Below are 24,622 nucleotides of genomic sequence, written 5' to 3'. Positions count from 1 at the left end.
CTCATGAATTTATGATGAGGTCACATCCAGGTAAACCCATTTTAAGATGAAAATATCTTAACTGGAAAAGAAAGTGCATTTAATAGTCTTAACCTACTGCACATCCTGGCCTGGCCTAGCCTGTCTCAAACATTCTTAGAACATTAATGTTAGCCAACAGCTAGAGAGAATCATCTGACACAGAGCCTGCTTCATAACAGAGTGCTGACTATCTCAAGCAACTGATTAAATATTGGACCAAAAATGAGAAACAGAATGGTTATATGGGTGTGTATAGTAAAACCATAAGTTGAACCATCATCTGTCAGTCACTGTACTTCATAATCTCTTATAGACAAAACTTGTTTCCTAGTTGGCTCAGCTCAGTTCATCTTCACCATCTCTTCTTTTTCTAGAAGAATCTCCTCTACATAGAGGAGACTTTTCTGTGTAGCCTTTCCCTGCCATCAATCGTTGTATCCTATTGCAAGCTGCTGCAGTGGAAAGACCTGACTGGTGAGTTAAGTGACATGGCACAGGGCTCTGGCACAGAGCTGGCACAGGCTTAGTGCTGGGGCCACTGCTGGAGTGGCCTCCTCTAGTTGTATTTCTTCATCTCCGCCTGGTGCTTCCCAGCCCTTTCCAGTGCTTAGGTTAAGCTCGACATTCAGTGGCTTTACTTAGACATGACTATTCTTTGGAGTTTTTGCAGCATGGACTCTACTTTTCATTCTCCAGCTGAACCCTTGAAAAGCGCATTGCTGAACCAACCCCTCCCGTGGCCAGCTGCTCAGCTGGCCCATTTGCGTACTTTCACAAGTTGGTGTAATTTCAGAAAGATATAGGATGGGAAGTCAAGCTTTTTAGTCTTCTGGTTATTTCCTTTTTAAAGAGAGTAATTCCAACTCTTCCCCATAGGTTTTCTCAGTTGTTATTTGTATTCTTGATGCCTTCCATAACTTATTTCTTTTTTATTGCATTGGATACTGTTCCAGCCCTTTCCAGGACAATGCTTGTCCAGTTGTCCTTCTGCAGCAAGAAGATCCCGTTTCTGAAGCACATCAGTTCTCCAAAGAATGGTGACCCTCAGCTGATTCATTTGTTGCAAGGAGACCATGGCCAGCTACAGGGCGAGATGGAATTGTCTGCAGCTAAATGGAACTACCCTGATAGTAACTCATGGTTGCTGTTGCCAGACACTTTAACAGCCATTTATCACATTATTCTGTCTTGGTAAAGGAGAGGCAGAGCGGAAGTGTTTCCTGTGGATGAATGAAGGTGGTCATTTAGGTTGTGTAGTGATTGGAGAACACTGATTTGGGCGCCTGCTGTGCAGCTGTTAAGTGGAGGACAAAGCACTCTGGTTCTCTGTCCTGCTGCCATAGGGACTGTGACGTGTACTCATTGGCTAAAATTTCAGTTATTGCGTCTTCCTTTCAATCTGTCTCTTTTTTAAAACTTAAGCAAGTTGGAGCCTGCCTGAGCCCATTTGGTTGCTACAAAACTCCCAGACTTAGAATTAAGCCACTTATAAAGAAACAGAAAATTATTGCTCACAGTTCTGGAGGCTGGAAGTCTGAGAGTCTGGCACCAGCAAGGTCTGTGTCCTGTGAGGGTCCTTTTGGCACGGTGGGCACTTTTGTCTTACACCCTTACATGGTCAAGTGACACCCCTAGGACCCTTTTAAAAGAGCATTAATTCCATGCATCAAGGCTCCACCCCGACGTCCCAACCACCTTTTGAAGGTCTCACTTCTTACAATCCTCTCTGGGATCACATCTCAACATGTACATTTGGGAACAACAGAAGCTTTCAGACCTTAGGAGAGGTGAATACCATGAATAATTTTCTTCTTAGCTTCAAGCATGAAGAGACCCCATGTACGGTGCAAAGAACATTTCTCAGACGAAGAACTGGCCACCTATTAGAAGAGGAAGGGAGTTGGTTTTATTACAGTCAAGAGGAAACACTTTGTGGATCATTCCAGCCACAATAAGAAAGATTCAGATTAAAAACCTTCCTTTTCCTGTTCTTTGTTATAGACTTCGGTATAACAAGCCACTCCCAACCCTGATGGCTTCTAAGGATAATCAAGCAGTCACCAGGTACCATTTGTGAGGGTCAAGGTTCAGGACAGCTTAGTTAGGTAAACTTGGCTTGGGGCTGCAGTTCCCACAGGTAGACCAAAGATGAAACTGGAACTCTGGGGAGCTGAAAGATGGGGCTGTCAGGTCAGGCCTCTTCTGCCTCTGTTTTTCTTCAGGGTCCCAGGGTCTACTGTGTGGTCTTCCCTATGGGTTAGCTTAGGTATCCTCATAGCACGGCGGCTCCGAGTTTGTTGGAGTTACTATGTGGGGACTTAATGCCCCAGTATGAATGTTCTGGGGGTCAGGAACCTTGCCTCCCAAGTCCCACAGTGCCATTTCTGCCACATCCTGATGGCCAGTCAGTCAGCCTAAGCACGATTGGGTTAGGCTGCAAGGGAGGCTTCTGCCTTTCAATGCTCAGTGTCAAAAGAATCTGCAGCCATATTTTAAAAGCACCTAACCTCTCTAAGACAATGTTAACATATTCTTTATATTTTAATTAATTAATTAACTTAGTGGTTTGTGTGTGTGTGTGTGTGTGTGTGTGTGTGTATAGGAGTACATCAGGCAGTGTGGAGGTCATAGGACAACTCTAGAGAATCTAATTCTCTTCTGCCACCTTGTGGGATCCAAGGTCTGATTTAAGGTCATAGGCCTGAGCAAAATGCCTTTACCTGCTGAGTCATCTCACTGACTCTATTCTTTACATTTTAATCTAAATGTCTGATTATTATTATTATTATTATTGCTATTATTATTTGTAATCCTGGTGAATCTGTTGGTTTAGAGAGTTTACAAAAGCATGTGCTTCAAGGAAACAGTTTTCTAGACAGCTAGTCAGTTACTCATATGAACTTACAGCAATTGTTGACAGTATCCACAAGTCCCATGCTTGCTCAAATCAGACAAAATTTGAGCATAGATGTTTGGAAGTAGGTAAGAACCCCCCAACCTACCCAAGGAGCTAGTAACTGATGGCTGCTGGGAGAGGCAGAGATAGTCTCTTTCAAGGGTATGATTCTTGGTAGGTTAACCAGGCTCCAGTGAATGGACCCACACTGAAGGACATTTGGATATAATAGACTACACTAAATTGGGTGAGGATTAGTAAGGTGAGGTGAAGATAGGGGAGGGAGATAAATATATCAAAATATATTGTATGAAAATCAGAAAAAAAGATGAGAAAAGCAAGTGCTATGCAGTTCCACTGAGCTCTGTGGGTCAGGGGTACATCGTGAGCAGCATGAAGCCTCCCTGCATATATTACACAGGCCTCGTGTATGTCAGGCACTCTGTGGACAGTTAGTAAAGCAGAATGAATGAATGAATATGTAATGAATTAGTTCACATATCTGTCATCAATCAAACGAGCTTTTAAGCCAAATAGATTAAAAGCCAACAGAATGAATTATAACTTGGCATCTTGGGTGAGGAAATATGTTTCTAAAATATAATTAGTGTAGCATTTGTTTTAGTTTGTTTTGTTTTATTTGTACATATAATTTAGTTAAAAGGCAGTTATATATATTCAAGTAACTGCTTGATTTGATGACAGAGGCAAGGATAGAGAATATTTTTCTGAAGAGCATTTGAAGGCTTCCTGGCAAGTGTGTGAAGTGTGCAGGCTGCCCCCACCCTGCACCAGAATACTGATTATGCCATAAGCTTTATGGGGTTTGCCTTGGGCCTCTTCCTTCCTTGCAAAATTAATGCTAGAGCAGAAGCCTAAGAAGTTTCCAAAATTCCAGACACATCACATTACAATATTCTCACTGACCCTAAGATTCAATTGAGTTTTAGAGGTTTATGTCTGGCTTCCAGTTTACACATGAATGTCCAGGGTTCTTTTCTATAGTGAGATTATTTCTGGGATTGCCCAGCAACACACCAGAGGATGTTCTATGTATGAGGGAGCTCAGTGCTTCAGCTCCCAATAGCTGGCCCCTACCCTTAGGTCCCTTCCTGACCATCCAACATTGTCCTCTAGGGAGAACTTCCCAACTGTGGCCTTGGGCTAGGAGATTATCATGACAGTCCTATATATACAAAGGTTTTTTTTTTTTTTTTTGACATCAAAGATGTTTAACCTGAGCATGTCTATGTAACAAGAAGTTCTCCCTGGAAGTAGTGGGGGGCAATGGCCAGGAGATGGAAGAGATGGTAGTAACTCCAGCTGGGGTCTGCTGCCGTTTTCCAGGCCACCAGTGGCTATGTAGGTGGCAAGAAGTGTACATGTATGAGAAATTCATAGGACCAATGTGAAATTATATAAATTGCTTGGGGCCAAGGATAATATTGGGTGAGGGAACAACAAATGCATTTGAGCATTTGTGTTTGGTTGGTGGGAATGTGATCATTGCAACAAATACCAAATGAAGGAGGAAAGAGCTTCAGCTGGGAGGGAGCTAAGGGCCGCTACCACATCTTTGTTATTGTCGAGAAGAAACTAGGGTTAACATGGGTATTTAGTCACAGCAAAGAAGTGTCTTCATGTGGATCTGAGACTGTTTAATCATTATTACTCAGGTAATAAGAATTAAGGAAATGCTACTTTTTTAGACTATGCAGTTTTTTTTCTTTTAAAATGAAACACCTGTAAGATGGATGGGAAGGAAAGACAGGGCATGAGCAACTTAATGACAGTACAAGAGTTTATTTTGGGGAAAACTGCAGTGGGGGGATCTCTGGAGTAGGAATCAGAGACTACTTTCTGCTTATAGACTTGTAAGGGATTCTTAGCACCAAAGGGGGTGGAGAGGGAAGGAGATTGAACTTTCCTATTTTGGAATGTGGTTGGTCATTGCTAGTGACAACCGGGGAGTGGTGAGTTACAAAATGTCAAGGGATGGAACAACATCTCTTCTGGCCAGCCATTACTAGGTGTTAGTAGGGTGGGGTGGGCTGGAATCTAGAGAAACAACTTACTTTAGTTGTAAAAACCAAATTGCTTTAGTTTCAGGGATTATCACAATTCAACCCAAAATGGAGGAGTGTTGCAAAATGGCCCTGGCCATTTGAACCTAACCAAGGGCATGGATGGTGAGAGCAAGGCAGAGTGCAGGGCAGGAAGAATTTATTTTTTTTGTGGTTGATCAGATTTTGCTCAGCCAGAAAAAATGCAAGTGAGTATAACCTGGAGGTTGTGAAAGCTTCATTGTTAGGAGATTTCTTGAAGGTGAATCTTGAAGGGGATGTTCCCCGAATGCCCCAGAAGGCATCTGAGGATGCAAAGCTACCACTGGATTGCTGTAACAATTGGGTGGGGTGCTGGGGTGCCACCAACACACTATGGATACCAAGAGATCTGGACCCTGACACAAAGAAGCATTGTGTCCTTCACGACATACCAACAGCTCCTGTGCCGAGAAACACTAGGCAGACTTGACTTAGTGAACTCACCCTTAGGACACTGTTGTGAGTCTTTAACTAACAGGAAAAGTTATTGTGTCCTTTTTTGAGTTGGTGAGAACAAGATATAAAATCCCCAAGCTGGTCCAGTCTTACTGTGACCCTGACACAAAGAAGCATTGTGTCCTTCACGACATACCAACAGCTCCTGTGCCGAGAAACACTAGGCAGACTTGACTTAGTGAACTCACCCTTAGGACACTGTTGTGAGTCTTTAACTAACAGGAAAAGTTATTGTGTCCTTTTTTGAGTTGGTGAGAACAAGATATAAAATCCCCAAGCTGGTCCAATCTTACTAAGATTCCTTTGGGAGGGATTTGTAGCTTGATCAGGAAGGAGGTGCTGGAGGAGAGGAACACTGCCACCAGGGACTAGGGAGGTCACCTGGAGAACAAAAAAGACCAAGGAACTATTGACAGCAGACTGAGCTAGAACGGCTTTCCCAGAAATCCCTTGACCTGGAGAAACACGGTCCTCAGGACCACATGGACTGAGGCGAAGGCAGGACAACTGAAGTTGAACCTGCTGGACAGTGGACCGTCAAGGTTTTCAGACACCTGCTCCCAAGGAGCAGTCCCTGAATTTCAGAAAGTTGGAAGGAGAACCCTGTATTTTGTCTTTCCTCTGGCCATAGACAGCAGCTTCTAGAACCATTTCCTTTCTGTACGGCAGAGTTCAGGCTTGTTTGTCAGTTTTCATCAGGGGAGCAACCCGTCCCCTGGGATTACTGAGTGATGAGCCTTCTGTGACTGATTCAGTGCAGCCCTACAGTTCAAGGCTGCTGCTCAGCCAACAGGAACCTCGTGCTCTGAGAGCAAGGTGCAGGCTGGGTTAGCTACTGAGTGATGGGGGCTCTGGTGTCCCTCCTGGGACCCGATGCCTGAGTCTGTAAGTAAAGGATACCAAAGGGGATGGCTTAGAATGCAAGCAGTATGTCATTGTGTAAGGTGACACAGGGCGTTTGGTTTCACCTGACAGGGCTGAAGCATCAGCCTGCTGCTTCGGGGTAGCCAGGCATGATATGGACCTTTCGTGAGGCGGGCCCCACAGGGCTGGCCTTCCTTTACCCGCAAGCCTGGCTGGCATTAATCTTTTCAAGCAGTGGAGTTATGAATGGGAGCAGTACCATCTGCCAGTCTCTGAGTTCTGTAAGAGCCAGTACTCTTTCCCCCATCCTGTTGGAGGTTCTTCTGTGAGCCTAGAGTTTACAGCATCTAGAGATGTCAGAGGAGCATTTACCAAGAGCAGGCGATCCTGGATCACCACCACACACTGTCATATCCTAGTCTACAGGGAAGACAGACAGGAAAGAAAACTATTTCAGTGGAGTTAAACACATAGCTATAATCAATAAGCTAGGTAAGTGTAATAAAACACAGAAGTACACAAAGGAGCTAACCATTACTTCTGTCAGTAGCGCAGAGGAGCCAGGGCCAGGGATATGTCCCCAGTGTGTTTTGCTTTTGTGGTGCTGGGCATTGGACCTAGGCCTCATGCATGCTAGATAAGAGCTCTGCCCCTGAGTCATATCTTCTGCACTCTCCAGGGGGTCCTGAAGAATGAGTATAAATTAGGTAATGGGCAAGCACACCAAAGCCCAGAAAGAAGCCAGGGTGTAAAGACAGATAATACAGGGTAAAACCTGTCTTGAAGTTATGAGTGCCATGTCCCTTCATATCCACAGGTTTCATGTCCATAGATTCATCAGGATCAAAAATATTTTAAAAATTGTGGGGCTAGGGGGCCAGAGTGATGGCTCAGTGGTTAAGACCACTGGCTGCTCTTGCAGAGACCTGGGTTTGGTCCCCAGCACCCACACAGTGGCTAACAACTGTCCATAACTCCAGTTCCAGGGGATCCAGCACCCTCTTCTGGTCTCCGTGGGCATTGCACGCACATGGTGCACTTACATACATCCAGGCAAAACACTCACACAAATAAAAATAAAAAAAAAAATTAAAAATTATACCTGCATTAAATATGTACAGACTTTGCCCTACCCCTAAACAATGCAGTGTAGTAACTTGTTACACAGCATTTACATTGTATTAAATAAGTTAGAGATGACTGAAAGTGTGTGGGGAGATGTGCATAGGTTATTTGCAAATGCTACATAATTTTGCAGGAAGAAATTGCACATCTGCGTTCGGTATCTGTGGAAGTCCTGGCTATGGAGAGACAACTGGAATCCCTTATAACTAGCTTTGACAGACAGGTAGGAGCTGTCGCAGTTGGACAGTCAGGCAGGGGCCAGGTCCAGAGGAACTTTGGTTCCAGACTAAGCAAACCATCCTGAAGAGCAACCAGTCAAGGAACAATCTCTGCCAAATACACGGTGATGCTACAAAGCAGGTGGGAAGGACTGGGAACGAGGCAATTACAATTTGCAAGGTCACTTCTAGGAGTCACTTCAATGGAGAGTCGTGTTGATGAGGCCATAGGGCCAGTTTGAAGACATGTCTGTAATACACCGAACAGGTATAAACAACAGCACCGCACCGCTACTCACAGAATATATGAAGAAAAGAGGAAAATGACAGATTTAAAGTTTGGGTCCCTGGACAGCAGCCACTTGGTAACTGGTTAGCAATCTAAACTTTCAGATTTCCCCAGGCCCACAAATGAGAAACTCTGGCATTAGACTCAGCAGTCTGTGGTAAATAAGCCCTTCAAGTGCTTTTAGTATATATATGAAGGTTTGAGAGCCCCAGCTCTTAGACTGCTGTTTCTGACTATCACCAGGTATAGCATTACTGAAAGATTGTCTTGGATGTGTATGGAATCCAGTAGATACTGAGGTCGAGGTTACCTTGAGATGTGATCCTTCTGTTGAAAGTGGGAAACACTCACATTCATAGCTCACAGTGCCTGTCTCACTTTGTGACTGTAACACCATGACTTTGTAATATGAGTTGAGATACAAGTCTGTGTTGTTCTGAAATTTGGAGTTCTGCACTTTTGTTTTTCTAGAAATTGTAATTGTTCATTGGGTCTCCCATTACTTTATAATTCCACTGATGTATTTCAAATTGTGGCTCTGTAGAAAAGAACTTATGAATGAAGTTTATCCCACTTATTTAAGTGGAAGGTGGAGGAAGGTGTGTGGAATGGGAAATGAAGCACTTTACTATCATTCCCCATTCTATCTATGGCTCAACTAGGCTGGGAACTAGGAAAGGGTCTGGATTATAGTTGATTCTTGGTATTAATGCAACATATTTCAGAGATGGAGCAATCCACCAGAACTCCCAGTTAAGATGCAGATAACAGTGAGCTTTGAGGTAGTGCAAGCTCCTTTATCCAAAGGTAGGGGCTAGTATCCCTGTTCCTGGTGCCTTTTGTTTTTCTTTCCACAGCAGAGGAAATTTAATCTAGTGAGAAAACATGAGCTTGGATTCAGAGCTTGAATTTGAATCTTGGAGTATCACTTAACAGCTGTGTGACCTCAGATATGAAATGAGATCCATCTGAGCCTCTATTTTCCCACTTAGCTTATGTGGACCATACCTACCTTTCTTTCTTGTCAGAAGGCCTCAGAAGGAATAAATTTTTCATTTGACTTTGTCTTCCAAAGTTCATGAGTGGAAAATTCAATTCCTACAGTCTCATGTTGATATTCTTTAGAGGTGGGGCCTTAGGGAGGTAGCCAATGTTAAAATGAGAATGGGGGTGCACCCCTGTGATGGAATTCGTGATTGTATAAAAAGAGAAGATCTAAGTTTGCAGGATATTGTGCTCTTTTGCCTTGTGATCTCCTCTGCCACGTAATGATGAAGTAAGGAGGTCCTGACCAGATAAATGATGGCACTTTTACACTGGACTGCCTAGCTTCCAGAACTGTGAAAAATGGTGGGTGTTTTTGCTGTTTATGAATCACTCTACCATAGAAGCAGCAACAACACAACAAGAAGAAGAAGACTAAAACAGAATGTAAGAACTTGGTACATAAAATACACTCACTTGATTTTCCTCTTTTCTAACCCATCTATTTGACTTCTGCAGGCTCCCTCTGTGTGCCTGGTGTACTGACGTGGTCTTCTGGGTCTTGATTGTACTCCTGTCAGATTGTATCTCTGCCATGTTCCCAAGCCTTCAGACTCCCTCTTTCCTCTTCCTCTCCAAAGATAGCCTCCTTTTCAAGGCTTAGCTTGATATTACCTTGCTATCTAATTAAAGAGTTTGATGCTCCAGATGAACTCGACAGACCAAAGCCTTCCAAGTGGTAATTACTTTGTTCTTTCTAGATCCCAAAGGAGCAGACTAAACTACAGGATGATACAGTTGACAGGTGTAAGGAGATGATTGGGACAAGTTGGTACATCTGGGACCTCCTCTCATTAATGCATTTTCCCATGCCATCACTCATTACTCAGGTGATGAACACATAGTGAGTCTCAAGTAGATTGTTCAGAATCTGCAGTAGTTACAGGAGATGAGGAAGAGATGGCCCCAGCATTCAAGATGCCCAGACCTGCAGAAGAGATGGACATATAAGCAGACTGTCAAAGTTGTAATGAAGGACAGTATTTGGGGAATGCAGAAGAGGACACCTATAACAGCATGGTCAATAGAGAGGATGCCTTCAGGAAAGTTTGAATTCTGAAAGATAGGTGAGGGGGGTAAGAGAGGGTCAGTCAGATACAAAGGCCAGTGGTAAGAGCAACAGAGATGGGACCCAGTCATATTCTGGAAACACAGAAAAATCACAATGCTGACTTGCACAGTTTGAGAGAATGTTTGAAGATGAGGCCGAGTGTTAGGCAGACACCTGATAGCTTTTAAATTGTTTGTTTTTGTGACAGGGTCTCATGTATCCCAGGCTTGCCACAACTTGATAAGTAATATCAATATGTAACTGAGTTGACTTTGAACTTCTGATCCTCTTGCCTTCACCTACTGAGTTTTAGTATTATAAGCATGTACTGCCATGCCTGGTTGACATCTGTTGATTTTACTTGGTGGATCAGGAGTCTTAAAAAGAGTCCACTAGGCAGAGGTCAGATAACCACATTTAATTAAACTTATAGGGCCAAACTTTCTCAAATACTGTTTTTAAGAACATCACATTAATCCAGTTGTTTAGTGCAGATCTCTTTGGCATAGAGGATGGACCTGGGAAAAGGCAGGGACACCATCAAAAGTGATGTGATTGGATATGAAGTGGGAGGGAGAGCAGAGTCAGGATTTTCCCCAGAGCCCAGCTCTAGTGGAGGCAGAGAATAGAGGAAGCCCCCTCTCTGTAGGGGGTATATTCTAAGACCCTCAGTGGGGACCTGAAACAATGCATAGTACTGAGCCCTATATATTTTTCTACATATTGCACCTATGACAAAGTTTAATTTATAAATTAAGTGCAGTAAAAGATTAACGATAAGTAATGATAAAATAGAACAATCATAACAAATTGTAATAGAAGTTACATGAATGTGGTCTTTCTTTTCTTTTTTTTTTTCCAAAACCTCTTACAGTAAGATCTTAGCAACTTTAGATTTTTTTTCTTAAGTCAAGAACTTGTGTTTTTTCAGTTATAAGAAGCACTGTACAACTTCTCTTTGGCATTACCGAATTGCCAGCATCATCACCCTTGCACTAAAGAGCCACCACAGAAGTAAATATGGCCTACGGAGTATTGCTAGTCAGTCTGATAACCGAGTGACTAATGGCATGGGTGCACGAAAGAAAGGGATATTCACGTTTCAGACAGGGTGCTATGACACTTCATCACCTGCTCAGCACAGCACGCTTTTGGAAACTTTACTAATTGCTTATGTTTGGAATTTTCCACTTTGTATTTTCAGTTCAGAGGTTGAGGGTAGGTAACCAAAACCTGGGAAGGTGAAACCAGAGACAAAGGAAGACCACCACGGTGCCATGCGTTGGACCAGCTGGAGTGGAGGGTTCGTTGAATACCCTTTGGGAGGGTTTTGTAGGTCTGGGAATCGCTGGTAGGATGAAGTGCAGTTTGTACTCTTGGACACTTTACTGGTTGGCGGCATCCGTGCCTCGCACGCATCTTTGTTCCAAGTCCGGCTCTCCTGCAGGGAAGAAAGCCATTGGCCACAATGTCTTCTTCGCACGTGTGACGCTCGGACAAATTGAGAACTTGTAGCATGGTCCATGCCGATGTGAAAGAAGAGCCTAACATGCCTCCACCGAGGTCAGGAAGCCCTCAAAGGAGGTGAATTTCCGTCGTGCAGCTTTTCACACAACCTACACTGGGCTCAGCTCCCTGCTTGCTGGATGGGGCTTCCAGGCTGTGCCGGTGCGCCGTGCGCCAGCAGAGGGCAGCATTGAGACATTAACGAAGGCGTCCCTGGGCGCGCAGAAGCAGAGCCTCAGGACCCAGGCTTGTCGGAAGCTTTAACCTTTTAAGCAGTTCTCCGGGGAGCCCTTCCTGCCGTGTGTGGGCTGCCCTAAAATGAGCAGGTGATAGAAATGAAATATTAAACAATTCTGTTCTGCAAAATGAAAATGAGTTGTCATTTAGCATTTTTATCTGTGGATGACACATCCTTCCAGCTTTAGAACGGTTTTGTGTAAGAGCAGGAGACGGTGAACTCATTTGCCACCAAGTCCTCAGGAATCGTATATGGGGGCGCCGCCAGCAGCAGCAGCAGCAGCAGCAGGGGTACACAGGAGGTGAAGGCTGGAGCCTGTAGGGCCGAGGGGTTGGGAATCTAGGACCTGTGAAGGAGGGCAGGGATGCAGCTGCCTTGGGTGGGGTGCTGAGGAGGCAGGCGCCTCTCGTGCGAGGCTGGGGTCAGGCAGGCTTGACAGCAGCAGGGCACGAGGAAGGGAGCTGGGAGGGGCGAGGTGAGCGCGGGCTGGCGAGCTTTCTCAACCGTTGCTGGAGTCTCCTTCCATCTTGCCTCCCTTTATCAGAAGCCTCAAGAGGGATGCTTAGCGTCTTCTTCGTCCTCCATTCGCAGACTCAGTGGACCTGACGCTCCCCGCCTGCTTCCCCTACACTGTAGCCGACCCCCCCACCCCTGCACAGCTGAAAGCTGAAATGTTCTTTCCTGTGTAACCGGAGGGAAGGAGCCTTTTGTCTCCCTCTTCTGTGCTTGCACACAGTGGATATCCAGGCAGCTGTGATTCCATTTCGGTCTCCAGCCTATCAAAAGTAAACCAGTCTAAAAGGGCGCATTTGCCAGAAACCTGGAGGAGGACAGGCAGCGGGACAGCGGGAGCTGCCTGGGGGCGTTCACTGCTCGCCTCTCATCCTCCCACCCATTAAAGAACGTTATCTTCGGTCGAGGGTTCCTTGCCGCTACAGAATCAGATTTTCGCTGATCTTAGTGCGATATATTTCTCCACAGACAGTATTGATTCTTCTCTCTAGATGATTGCCCTCCAGTTCCCAATTTTACCCACATTCAAGGGCCTGTGTAAATGCAAGCCCACTTGTACAATAATCACGAATACTACGAATACAACCCATCGCGGGTTGATACGGGTTGGAAGCGATGTATTTCTTCCATCCTATTAAATGTGATGCATTTGGCTGGGTGGATCAAATTCCTCTTGGCACTAGTAAAGGAACTGTTTGGAACTAGTACAGGCATCTTTAGAAATACGCACTTTAATGTTTCTCTTGACTTAAAATATCTCAACAAATATTTCCATTTAAAAATGCGTCTTCGGGGACGCATTGCAATGTGAGGTCACCCTGTGAGCCAAGCCCTTCTCCTTGTCACTGAGCAAGCAGCAGCTAATGAAAAGAGCTGGGATTGTGAAACACAGAAGTGCTGATGACTGACTGTGATTTCCAAATCTTTGAGCTCATTTGAACTCGTTCAGATGGGAGTAAAAATAACAGCTGTTAAAATGGATAAGAACGTATATAAAGTCAATTCATATAAAGTCCTGGCAGCCTAATGGGTCCTCCAAAGTGGGAGCCTTACTTCCCTTCTCGTTCACCCATCTTTCCTCTTCCTTTTCTCCCTTTGCTTCAGTTAGGTAATCTCACTGCGACTATAGAGCCTGCCTTCAGCTGTGTATTGATTTACTTAAGAAAGGTCAGGGCAGTCAACAAAGACAACATATATTTCTATTTTTTATATTTTATTTCTGTATTTATTTGTATCTTGAATATGTTCTCTCTCTCTCTCTCTCTCTCTCTCTCTCTCTCTTTCTCTCTCTCTGAGGCAGCAACTCACATTCCCCTTTTCTCTCCCTTACATCCTCAGAAATGAACATGTGATAAATAGGCATCAAGTGAGCTGGGCACTACCCTTACTTGCAAAGCTCTTCAGGAAGCCCAAGTCACAATGAATATTTACTTATTTCCATGTTCTCTTTGTACAGAATACCAGATTAGGTGAGTTTTTTTCACCTTTTTACACATCTAATTTGATAATTAAAAAAAAATCTATTTGGTCCTTGTCTTCCCTCCACAGTATAGGTGGCTGTCTAATTCTGTTGCTAGTGCAGATATATGGCTCAGTCACTGTGTGATGATAGTTTTGAAAGTCTTAGTTTGAGCTGAGTTCCCATGGGCTTTTCTGCTTTCTGGGATTCTTCAGATTTGAAGGCAGCCATCTTCCTTCAGGTTTTTCATTAGATGTTGCTGCTTTTAAAATTTATTTATTATTTTATGTGTATGAGTGTAGTGCCTGCATGTAGGTAAGTGCACCCGTGTCGTACAACGCCTGCAGAGGACAAAAGAGGCCGTCGGATCCCCTGGAACTAGAGTTATAGAGAGTAGTTTGCAACCATGTAGGTGCTGGGAATCGAACCCGGGTCTTCTGCAAGAACAGTGTCCTTAACCGCTGAGCCATCTCTCCAGCTCCAGATGTTTCTGTTTTTATGTTGAGAGTTTCTCATATGGAATAGTGTCTCATGTGTACAGGTCTCTGTCTCATCATTTCAATATTGAATGAAATGTATTTGTAAAAATTCCATTTTTGGAGTACAAGCATTTCATTAGCATGCAGTTGGTTTTCTAAAATAATGGGATGTGGCTCATCAAATCTGTCCAGTGCAACTCTTTACGTTTCAAACACTTTTAAACTCATAGTTTTCAGATCTTTGAAGTCAGGGGAGGGGCCCTTGGTTTGCTAATCTGATAGTGACTGGGCCATGTTCTTAGGGTTTCTTCTGAGTCATCTAAGTGCCCAGCACTCCTGGAAATAATGAGGTAGGCATGGTTAGCATCATGATACCCTCCCCAATGGGGCATTTCACAGAATCCATTGTATCTAATATCGTCCACTAATGTCCCTCTTCTTCATTCATTCTTGAATCCCCCTCAATAACCCTTTCTACTAGGTACACACATTCTTATGCTTGTGAGGCAGAAGACCCACTAATCCCTGAGATTCCTGTCCTGGGTTAGTGGCAGAACTTTTGGTATAAATCCAGGTAGCTCCTCCCTCAAAATGTTTCCTCAGATCTATTGACATTATTGTACATTTTAAAATTAGAATTGATTAAAAAAACATCATTACATTGAAAACAAAACCAAAATATTGTATAGGTTTGAGAACCTGGGAATTTGGAAGGGGAATGAATGCCAAACTCACATTACAGCAATGGTGAAAATTTTCTGTATTATTGAAGCTTGCTAATACAGTTTTGTCAGTAAATACTCAAAAATTATAGTAGACATATAGAATTGCAAATTTTCATTTTAAAACACAAGTTCATTTTTTAAATTTGAGAGTTATATCAGTTTAGTTATTCTCCAGAATTTCAATGAGGTGTTTTACATTTTCTGTAGGGCACAGGTGACAGTACACTGGGGATGTAGAAAGATAATGGAAAACCTCTTGGTGCCTGAGAATGGGACAGGTCCAACATTATGCCCTGGATGCCCAGGGCCTTATGTGGAGCCAAAACCACACGTGCCATCCAGGGAGGAGGAAGGTCCCTTCTAGAGAATTAGTCCTCCCAAGACTAGAATCTGAAAATGACAGAAATTTCCCCGGTTCCTAGGGTAAACCCAGCACAGAGGCAAAGCCACTGTTATGTACAACCTGGGACTTCAGAGGAGGGGACTCTGGGGAGTGCAGCCACTCAGAGAAGGCTGAAACTGCTGCCCAACATGGGTGAGTCCTCCATCCTCCAATCCATTCACTGGGAGCCTACCACCAGAGGAATGTGGAACCATGGCTCACTATTGGCCCACAGCTCCAGGCTCTCTTGTACATTTTAAAAATTCTTGTTGTTTTGTTTCTCATGTCAAGCTTCAGTGCCACTCTAGAGAAGACAGGGCTCTTCTGTGTTGGGATGTCCAGGCTCTTTGTGTCTCAAACAAAGAACTGAAACAGACACAGAGTAGCCATAGTGGAACTGTAGACTTAGTAATTGTGAGAGTGAAAGCCTAAGTATATCTTACAGAGCAGGAGCAGCATCCAGCATGTGGCTCTTGGGAACTTCAGGTGTTTTCATCACAAAGGAAAAGGGATTTTTCTGAAGGTGAAGACTTTGGTGTCATAAGTGAGCATTTTTCTGTTTGTTGGAGGGAGTTTGTACAATCCTTGGAGTGGTTCAGGGCAGTCCAAGGTATGGTCTTTCATATTGCCTAGCCCCAGAGTTAACTTTCCTATGACGCACAGTCACAGACCCTTCCTTCTTGTCTCAAAATGATAGAGGGAGGCAGGACTCAATCTTCAAGAAAGAACTTTGGGTAATGCAAGAAACATGGGAGAAATTCACTAAGTATGTGACTCCCCCGGTCTACACCCACAGAAAAACACTTTGGATGCCCTCTTGTTAGAGAAGACACACATTCCCAACAAGGCCACCATGGATTTGTGAGTGGTGTTTAAGAAACCTTGAATATGGGCTAGTGATGGCTCAGTAGCTAAAAGCGTTGGCTGCTTTTGCTAAGGAATCATGTTTGGTTCCTGGCACTCACATGATGGTAACAACCATCTGTAATCTAGTTCCAGGGGATCCAGCAACCTCTTCTGGCCTCCACAGGCATTGCACCACACAGGTACACTTACATACACTCAAGCAAAATACTCATATGCATAAAGTAAAAATAACTAAAAAAAAAAAAAAAAAAAACAAACAAAAAAAACCAAACTCCCCCCCAAAACAAACCCCCAAGCACCTAGGGAGATGTTTGGGTTCAGCCACCAAGGTGCACAGGGCCACTGTAGCTGTGATAGGATGGGACTAGACTGTACCTCCAGCCTCCAAGAGAAGCTGGCAGTGTCATCCACTGTAAGAGTTATGGATTTATAGAGGCTTGTGCCAAGGTTCTGGATGGCTACCGAGAGGACAAGCACTGTGTGGCAGGTTTGGGATCTCTCCAGAAGGGGCCCTGAGAAGCCACTGCCCAAAGCTGGGTAAGTGAAACGTAGGTTGTTATTGACACCACAGGAGGCTGGAGATGCCAGAACTGCATGATGTCTGCTGAGGAAAGCTGCAGGCACACAGAGTGAAGCCAGCCCAAGACAGAGGCTACCTGTGGTTCCGGTGGCAGAACTGGAGAGCTGAGGCTACCAGATGATGACACTACAGGCTCCAGGTGCTAGGCATGAGCCATAGGACTTGATATGGGCCCTGCTTGAGTTTCAGTCTTGCTTTGGCTGTCTTTCCTTGCTGTGCACCAGATCCTCCCCTGTGGACTGGAAATGTTTATTCTATGTCACTGTATATTGGAAGCATGTAACTTTATTATTTTTATTTTATATGCATTCAGTTAAGAGACTTCCTTGAGTCAAAAGACTTACACTTTGGACTTTTGAACAGTGTGAATATGGGGATTTCTGACATTGGACTGAATATATTTTACATTACAAGATGGCTATGAGCCTGGAGAATCCAGGGGACAAATATTAGAGTTTAAAGTGATGTCTTTGATGTCAAATGGACTAGAAGTAACCTTATGATGGTTAATTTTGAGTGTCAACTTGACTGAATTTAGAGACATCTAGGAGACAGACCTCTGGGTGTCTCTGTGAGGGCATTTCCAGAGAGGTTTAACCGTAGAAGGAAGACCCAATGTGAATGTGGGCCACATGTTGTCGTGGGCTGGCGTCCCAGACGGAATGGAAGGAGAAAGTGAACCAAGCACCAACGTTCTCTACTTCTTGGCTGCAGATGCAGTGCTCTCAGCTGCTTCACGCTTCTGCTGCTGGATCCCTTCCTGACCATGACGGATTGTATCCCTTCAAACATGAGTCAAAACAAACCCTTCCTTCCTTAAGTTACTTTTGCCAGGTATTTTGTTACAGCAACACACTAGTACAGTTGGAAATACAGAGTGCGCCAAGGGACATCTGTGCTGAGCTTCCAGTGCCATTTAACTTCATAGTCATCTTCTCTGTGTGTCTGCACAAACACACATGTAATAAATACTTGCATTAAGAAGTATAGGTTGTATATATATCCTGGCTCCTTGTGAACTTAGTTCTAACCATCAGTAGATTGTAGGGCCTTTATAAAGTCCTGAGTCAAGAACATTCTTTAGGTTTGGGGGCCATGTCTGAACTAGATAGATTCAACCCACATTGGGAGTTACTCTCAGGGTGATGGGATTGTCATATCATTTTAACAGGAGTCATTGCTAACACATACCTCATCTAGGATGTCCTTCTATTGAAGTGTACCTTCTATGATATGGAAACCTTCCCAGAGAAGATGATGAGAGAAAGCAGAAGGGACATTGAAAGTCCAGGTAGGAACTCCTAACTCAAGCATGGGAGAGAATTTATATTCTCAGTGAAATGCTCTGAATCAGGGTAAGGAAAGCTTTATGAGCGAGAGCCTTAGTCACAACTCTTCTTAAAGCTTCATTCTGTGAGAAGTGAGCAGTCGATAGTCTTTTCACTTGTTTGAATTGCAGTTCTGTGTCTCAGAAGTTAGAAGAAAATGTGACAGCTGGTTAGTATTGTGGAACTAGTTCAAGTCAATAAGGAGGAATACTAGAAAAGCATTCAAGAATCCCCGAGAAGGAGAACGTCAACCGAACCATAGCAAAATTTCTGGTCATAGTAGTTAGATGAGTGAATTTAGAAATTCAGATTTCAAAATACCTTAAAGGGAAGGAAGAAAAGAAAGAAGGAGAGAAGGAAGGAAGGGAGGAAAGAAGGAAGGAAGGAAGGAAGGAAGGAAAGAAGGAGAGAAGGAAGGAAGGAAGGAAAGAAGGAAGGAAGGAAGGAAGGAAGAAGGGAGGAAGGAAGGAAGGAAGGAAGGAAGGAAGGAAGAAGGGAGGAGGGAAGGAAGGAAGTGATGGTCAGATGATAGGAGTGCATGTTTGTGGTGTTGGAGTCAGTTCTTTCTGGAGGGTGCTCCTCCTGCTTTCCTTTTGCTTTGCTTATCTTTTTGAGTCAGGGTTTCATTATGCACAGTTTGAGGCTGACCTCAGGCTCTTGGTCTTCCTTCATCAATCTCCCAAATGCTGGCATTACAGGCATGTGCCTGGTTTGTTGACATCGTCTAACTGGATATAGTCAAAGGAATATTGTAGCTCAAGGCTAGAATGTGAAATGAATTAAACAGCCTCTGCAGTTTATAATGACCTTAAGATTAAACTACATTTCATGTTTAAATATCTCCTTTTTATGAATTCATCATTTCACAGCACATCAGAACCTTCAACAGAAGCCTTGTGACCTGGACACTTGATCACTAAGGAAGAAGCGCCATTGCAGGTGGGGTAGAGGAGACCATGTTCAGGGTCTCTGACTGTCGTGATGCTAGTATTTCAATTCTGAAGAGCTTTGGTTAAATCATTTTTACCTTTTTGTTTTAGTTCATATTTTAGGAACATGAATAATAGTATCTTTCTAGCAGACATGTTTTGAGAGCTAATTAAATATATTGAAAGTATTCCTGTGATCCAAGATAAAAGGCATTTGATAAAATCCAAATAACCCAGATCTAGGTGTGGTGGCGCTTGCCTGCAATTGTCATACTAAGGAGGCTCAGGCAGAGGATGGCATGAGTCTGAGGTCAGTCTGGCCTGGCTTACACAGTGAGTAACAGAGCAATCAGGGCTACAGTGTGACACTGTCTAAAAACAAATCAAACCAAAACAAAACAAAACAAAACAAGAAAGCAAAACAAAAGCCAGATAACTCATTCTCTTTCATGCTTATGATAACTGTCCCCATCACTGCATTTTCAATGTATGTGTGTGTGTGTGGGGGGGTGTATGTGTGTGTGTGGGGGGGTGTATGTGTGTAGGGGAAAAGAGAGAGACACAGTCAACTGAGTGCAAGGTGCTAGCCAGGGAGCCTCTTGTTGGTGAGATGGAAATCCTTGAAAGAAAGATGTGGCTTAACTTTCTATCACTTTCCCGTTGCCATAGAAAGCACTGAACTTACCCAGGAAGGAAGCAGAGAGGACCAGGGGCATGGTGCTTAAAGAACATGGTTGACCAGGCACTCAAGTGGCCTTTGGTGACTTAATCTTCCTCTCTACACATCTCATGATTGCTGCTTCTTTCCCTGTGGTGACACCAGAAACCTCAGTGTATCGCTCTTCTCCTTAGCACCCAGGTCCACAAAGAAGTAAGTGATTCAGACTGTACCAATCTGGGATGGTCTTGAGGATGTGTTGAGAGCAGGTGAAACCTGTGCTAAGTTACTTAATATCATGTAAAAACAGTGTGTTTTCAGGCTATTGCTTTCCCTGAGTGACTCCATTTTACAAGCTGCTTCTGACTCCATTTTGAAGGTAGAGGATGACTCTACTCCTGATGGACATGTAAACAATACTTTCTCCATGGCACCACCCATGAACACAGCTTGATAAATGAATTATTCCTGGGCTAAGAAAGGGTTCCACCCTATACATATATTGGGGTGAATTGGAATTGTAAGGGCATCAGGACATATTAAAATAATATCATGAAAATCAGGCCCAATAACTTAACAGACGCACCAGGAAGGAGTGTAACTCCTTCATCTGGGCACCAGAAAGAGGAGGACACCAAACCCTGTAATGGCAAAGGCCCACTGGCCTCTCATCCCCTCGTTGGGTGTGTGCATCAGAGAACTCCTAACTGTCCAGGGGCTTTAGTTCAAGTCAGTCCTACACAAATTGTATGCCTGTCCTCCTGTTTGTCTGGACCTGCTGTCCGCGATTTTCCCCTTCAGTAGTCTGGAGCTGATCCTGACCTTTGACTTGCAGCTGAACTCTGACCCTGTAGCCTGACTCTAAGACCAGTAGCTGCAGAGCTGGGTTGTATTTGTTATCTTACTCCCTAGAGAGACTGTCAGGTCTTGAAACTCCTTGGCTCTTTAACCCTTTACAGCTATTCTGTATCCTATACACATACATATATCTATCTCTCTCTATATAGATATGGATGTGTTTATTGTATGATGTGTAAAGCATGATATGAGAGCTAATATTAACAGTTAAGATTGAAATAGAAGAATGTGTGTTTGCCTCAGTCAGGACTATCAAAGAAAGCTATACTACCTGGCAAATTGCTGCCAATGAAGATGCTATGCTTTGTGAATTTGTTATTATTTAATAAATTCTGACATCGTTAAAAGACACAAATGTGCTCATCTTGGTTTCTGATGTAGCACATTCATGACAAGCTGACCTGCAGACTTTGAGAGTGATGAGCCCTCTTTGTATGGAGGTTGTTCTGCTAGAAGATAAGAATCTGGGGCTTCTAGAAGCCCGTCTTAATCATCAGCAAAAAAGTAGCAGGAGAGGAGGCCACCCCACAAAGGAAGTCAAAAATGAAAAGTAAATCCAGAGCCCACTGGGTGACATGTGGTGTGACCTGGATAAGTCAAGACGTAGTATCTCAACTGTGAGACCCACTATATTTCCTTAAAATTTTTTAAATTGAATTTTTGTGCATTTCATGCAGAAAATCTTAGTCAACTTTATACCCCTTCCCCACTGGCACTTGCCTATACCCCCCTAATCCCCAAATGGAATTCACACATTCTGTCATTTATGTTAAGACCTATTGTGTCAAGTTAGTGTCGCCATACCTCCCTTAGTGCAAGTTCATCCACTGAGGTCTAGTCAGCCTATCTAGAGTCCCTCCCTTTAGGAAGGTCAGCTCTTCCTCACCCAGCAAGAAACCCACTATATTTCTAACCCAAAGTTAGAGATCTTGGGCGCTAAGAGCAAAAGCGGGCCTGTGTCCAAGGCTAGAAGGAGAGCAGGATGTGGGGTCAGGAAGATTGGATTTGTTCAGGTTGTGGGGGAGTCAATTCGCATTGGGCAGGATCACACTTACCAGGAGAAGAAGGCTGGTGTCTAGAATCCCAGGCGAGTTGCGGGTGGGGACAGCCTGTGAAGGCTCTAAGACACTATACTGAAAAATTGAGCTGGTCTGGGTGTAAGGAATCAGGATGAAGTGGGCAGGGCTGGGCTAAGAGGGTAGTCCAGAGATCTGAGGTGCTAAGAACAAAAGCGGGCCTGTGCCCAAGGCTAGAAGGAGAACAGAATGTGGGGCAATATTTATTTTCAGTGAATAAATAAATAAATAAATAAATAAATATAGGCTGGAAAGGTGGCTCAGCTGTTAAAGCACTAGCTGCTCTTGCAGAAGACCCAGGTTTGGTCCCAACACTCACTGGATAGCCAATAATCATCTGTAACTCTGGTTCCAGGGAATATGACACATTCTTTTGGCCTCTGTGGACATTGCATGCACATGGTACACTTACATACATGCAGGCAAAATACTCATACACATAAAATAAGAATTAATAAATAAAATTTTTTAAAAAAGAATTAAGTATTTTATCACTCTCCTTTTTCCCTTTATGCCACTGCATTCTGTCTTCCCTCCCAGGAAGCCATGTAGCCCCCTCCTCCATGGCCACTATCTAGTTCTCTTACCCTTATGGGTTTAAAAAATATTTTATTTATTATTTATTATTTTTATTTTTTTTGTGTATAAATGTAACACCTACATGTATGTAAGTGCACTTGTGTTGTGGAATGCCTGTGGAGGTCAGAAGAGGGCACTGGATTCCTCTGGAACTGGAGTTATGAACTGTTGTTAGTTTTTTTGTGGGTGCTGGAATTCAAACCTGGATCCTGTGCAAGAGCAGCCAGTACTCTTAATCACTGAGCAATCTGTCCAGCCCCCCTCTATGTGTTTTCCAATGGAAACACACATCTAAAGACATTCATAGCTAACATCCACCTATGAAAGAGAATATTAACTATTTGTCTTTCTGGATCTGTATTACATCACTTAGAATGATTGCTTCCAGTTGCATCTATTTTTTTTCTGCAAATTTCATTTTTCTAAAGAGTTGAATAGTATTCCCTTGTGTAAATGCACCATATTGTCATTATACATTCATCAGTTGATAGACATCTGGCTGTTTCCATTTCTTGGCTATTGTGAATAAAGCAACAATGAACATGGTTGAGCAAGTATCTCTGTAGTAGAATAGGAAATAAGAGTGAGTCAAATTGGGTGCAGAATGGGAGGGCAGGATAGAGAAGGGAGTATGGGGAGTAGTAACTAACACTAAAGGTCTTTTGAAAAAGCCATACTACTGTAGAAGCTTCTTAAAATACACACACACACACACACACACACACACACACACTATAAAAAGGGTTTAAATAGAGTTACCTTATAATGGGGGAGGGGCAATGTCCCTACCAGATACCACAGGCTAACAAATTAAAAGCGTCAATGCCAGGAATGGACTCTATCTTTTCGAATTGTTGATCAGGTGTTCCATAAACCTTCAAACAATATTTAGTTTTGCCACTGATCTTGGTTACCCTCCAGAACTCGATGGACCCTATTGCCATGACACGACACGTGTTATAGATCACAGAGAAATCAAGCTGGTACTGACCTCAAAGATTCATCTCTACTCAATAGCTTTTATAGTGCTGGAAGGTGCTATGCATGCTACCAGAAGAGAAAAGTAATCATCACTCTTACCCAGCTATGAATCCTGTGAACCATGATAATGATGGGCCTGACAAGAGAGGCCCACTGGAGCAATAGTGGTGTGAATGTTATGGGAGTAACTACAGTTTATGATTGGATTTAAGATCCTCTTCACAAGATGGAGCCCATACCTGGGACTGTTATTTGGGTCAAGAACCTGTGACTAGACAGGTCACAACCAATAGCTAAGAATATACTGCTATTATTGTATTAAAAGGACATAGTATTAAACTGACTCCTAATGGCTTATTGTTATAACTGTAGATTAGTACATCTCTCAACTCTCACCAGAGAAGTTTGTTCCTATAGCAGATGGTGACTAACACAGAGACACACAACTGATCAGCATGTAGAAAATAGACTTCAGAGTGCCCATCCCTGTATCATACTCTTTGTCAGTGCTCAGGGATCATTGCAGAAGAAGGGGCAGAAAGATTCTAAGAGCCAGAGATGGTAGATGAATACAAGAAAACCATGTTTTCTGGACACAACAGGGCAGTTGTACATATGAACCCACTGTGCTTGTGACAGCATGCACAAGACCACCCCTCGGCTGGACAAAATCCCATCATGGATGGAGAAGGTAGGCAAGAAGTTCCAATCCATGCCAGGCATGGTGGTAGCTGCCTTTAATCCCCTTACTTGGGAGGCAGAAGCAGAGAGAGACAGATCCCTGTGAGTTTGAGACCAACCTGGTCTACATAGTGAGTTCCAGGACACAGGACTTATAGTGAGACACTGTCACACACAAAAAAGAAGGCCCCAACCTTATCTGGGAAACTATTGATAGCTGCTAGGAAAGAGTCAGTTTTCTTTAAAGGTGTTAGGTTGACCATGCTCTAGGAGATGGACACACACCCAAGAGAATTTGGGGAATACAAACTAGACTCAATATGCCTTTAAAAACATAAGGACATGTTTAAAAACAGAGGACATGAAGTTGGGGGGGGGGTTGTAAGGTGCTAGTGGTGATGGGGTAGGAGGTCTGATATGATCAAAATACACTGTATGACAGATTAGAGATGCAAGCGCCAACATCTCAGTGTTAGTAGCAAAAACAATGAGTCTTTCTGCAAGAAATAATATATTCTAAAATGAAATGGAGATCTTTTTTAAAGGTTAAAAACTCATCCAATTTTATGTCTTATAGGGCTTATACTGAGTTCAATAATATATAACTATATTAATTCAACTGTGAACCTAGAAACTTGCACCCACTTGTAAAGAGATGTACTGTTGCTCTGGAGCGTGTTACTGAAGATGTTAAAGCTGTAGTGAAAAGCTTCT

This window comes from Nannospalax galili, unplaced genomic scaffold (genome assembly GCF_000622305.1).
Source record: "Nannospalax galili isolate Female #2095 unplaced genomic scaffold, S.galili_v1.0 scaffold397, whole genome shotgun sequence".
Lineage (NCBI taxonomy): Eukaryota > Metazoa > Chordata > Mammalia > Rodentia > Spalacidae > Nannospalax > Nannospalax galili.
This window is presented reverse-complemented; position numbering follows the sequence as displayed.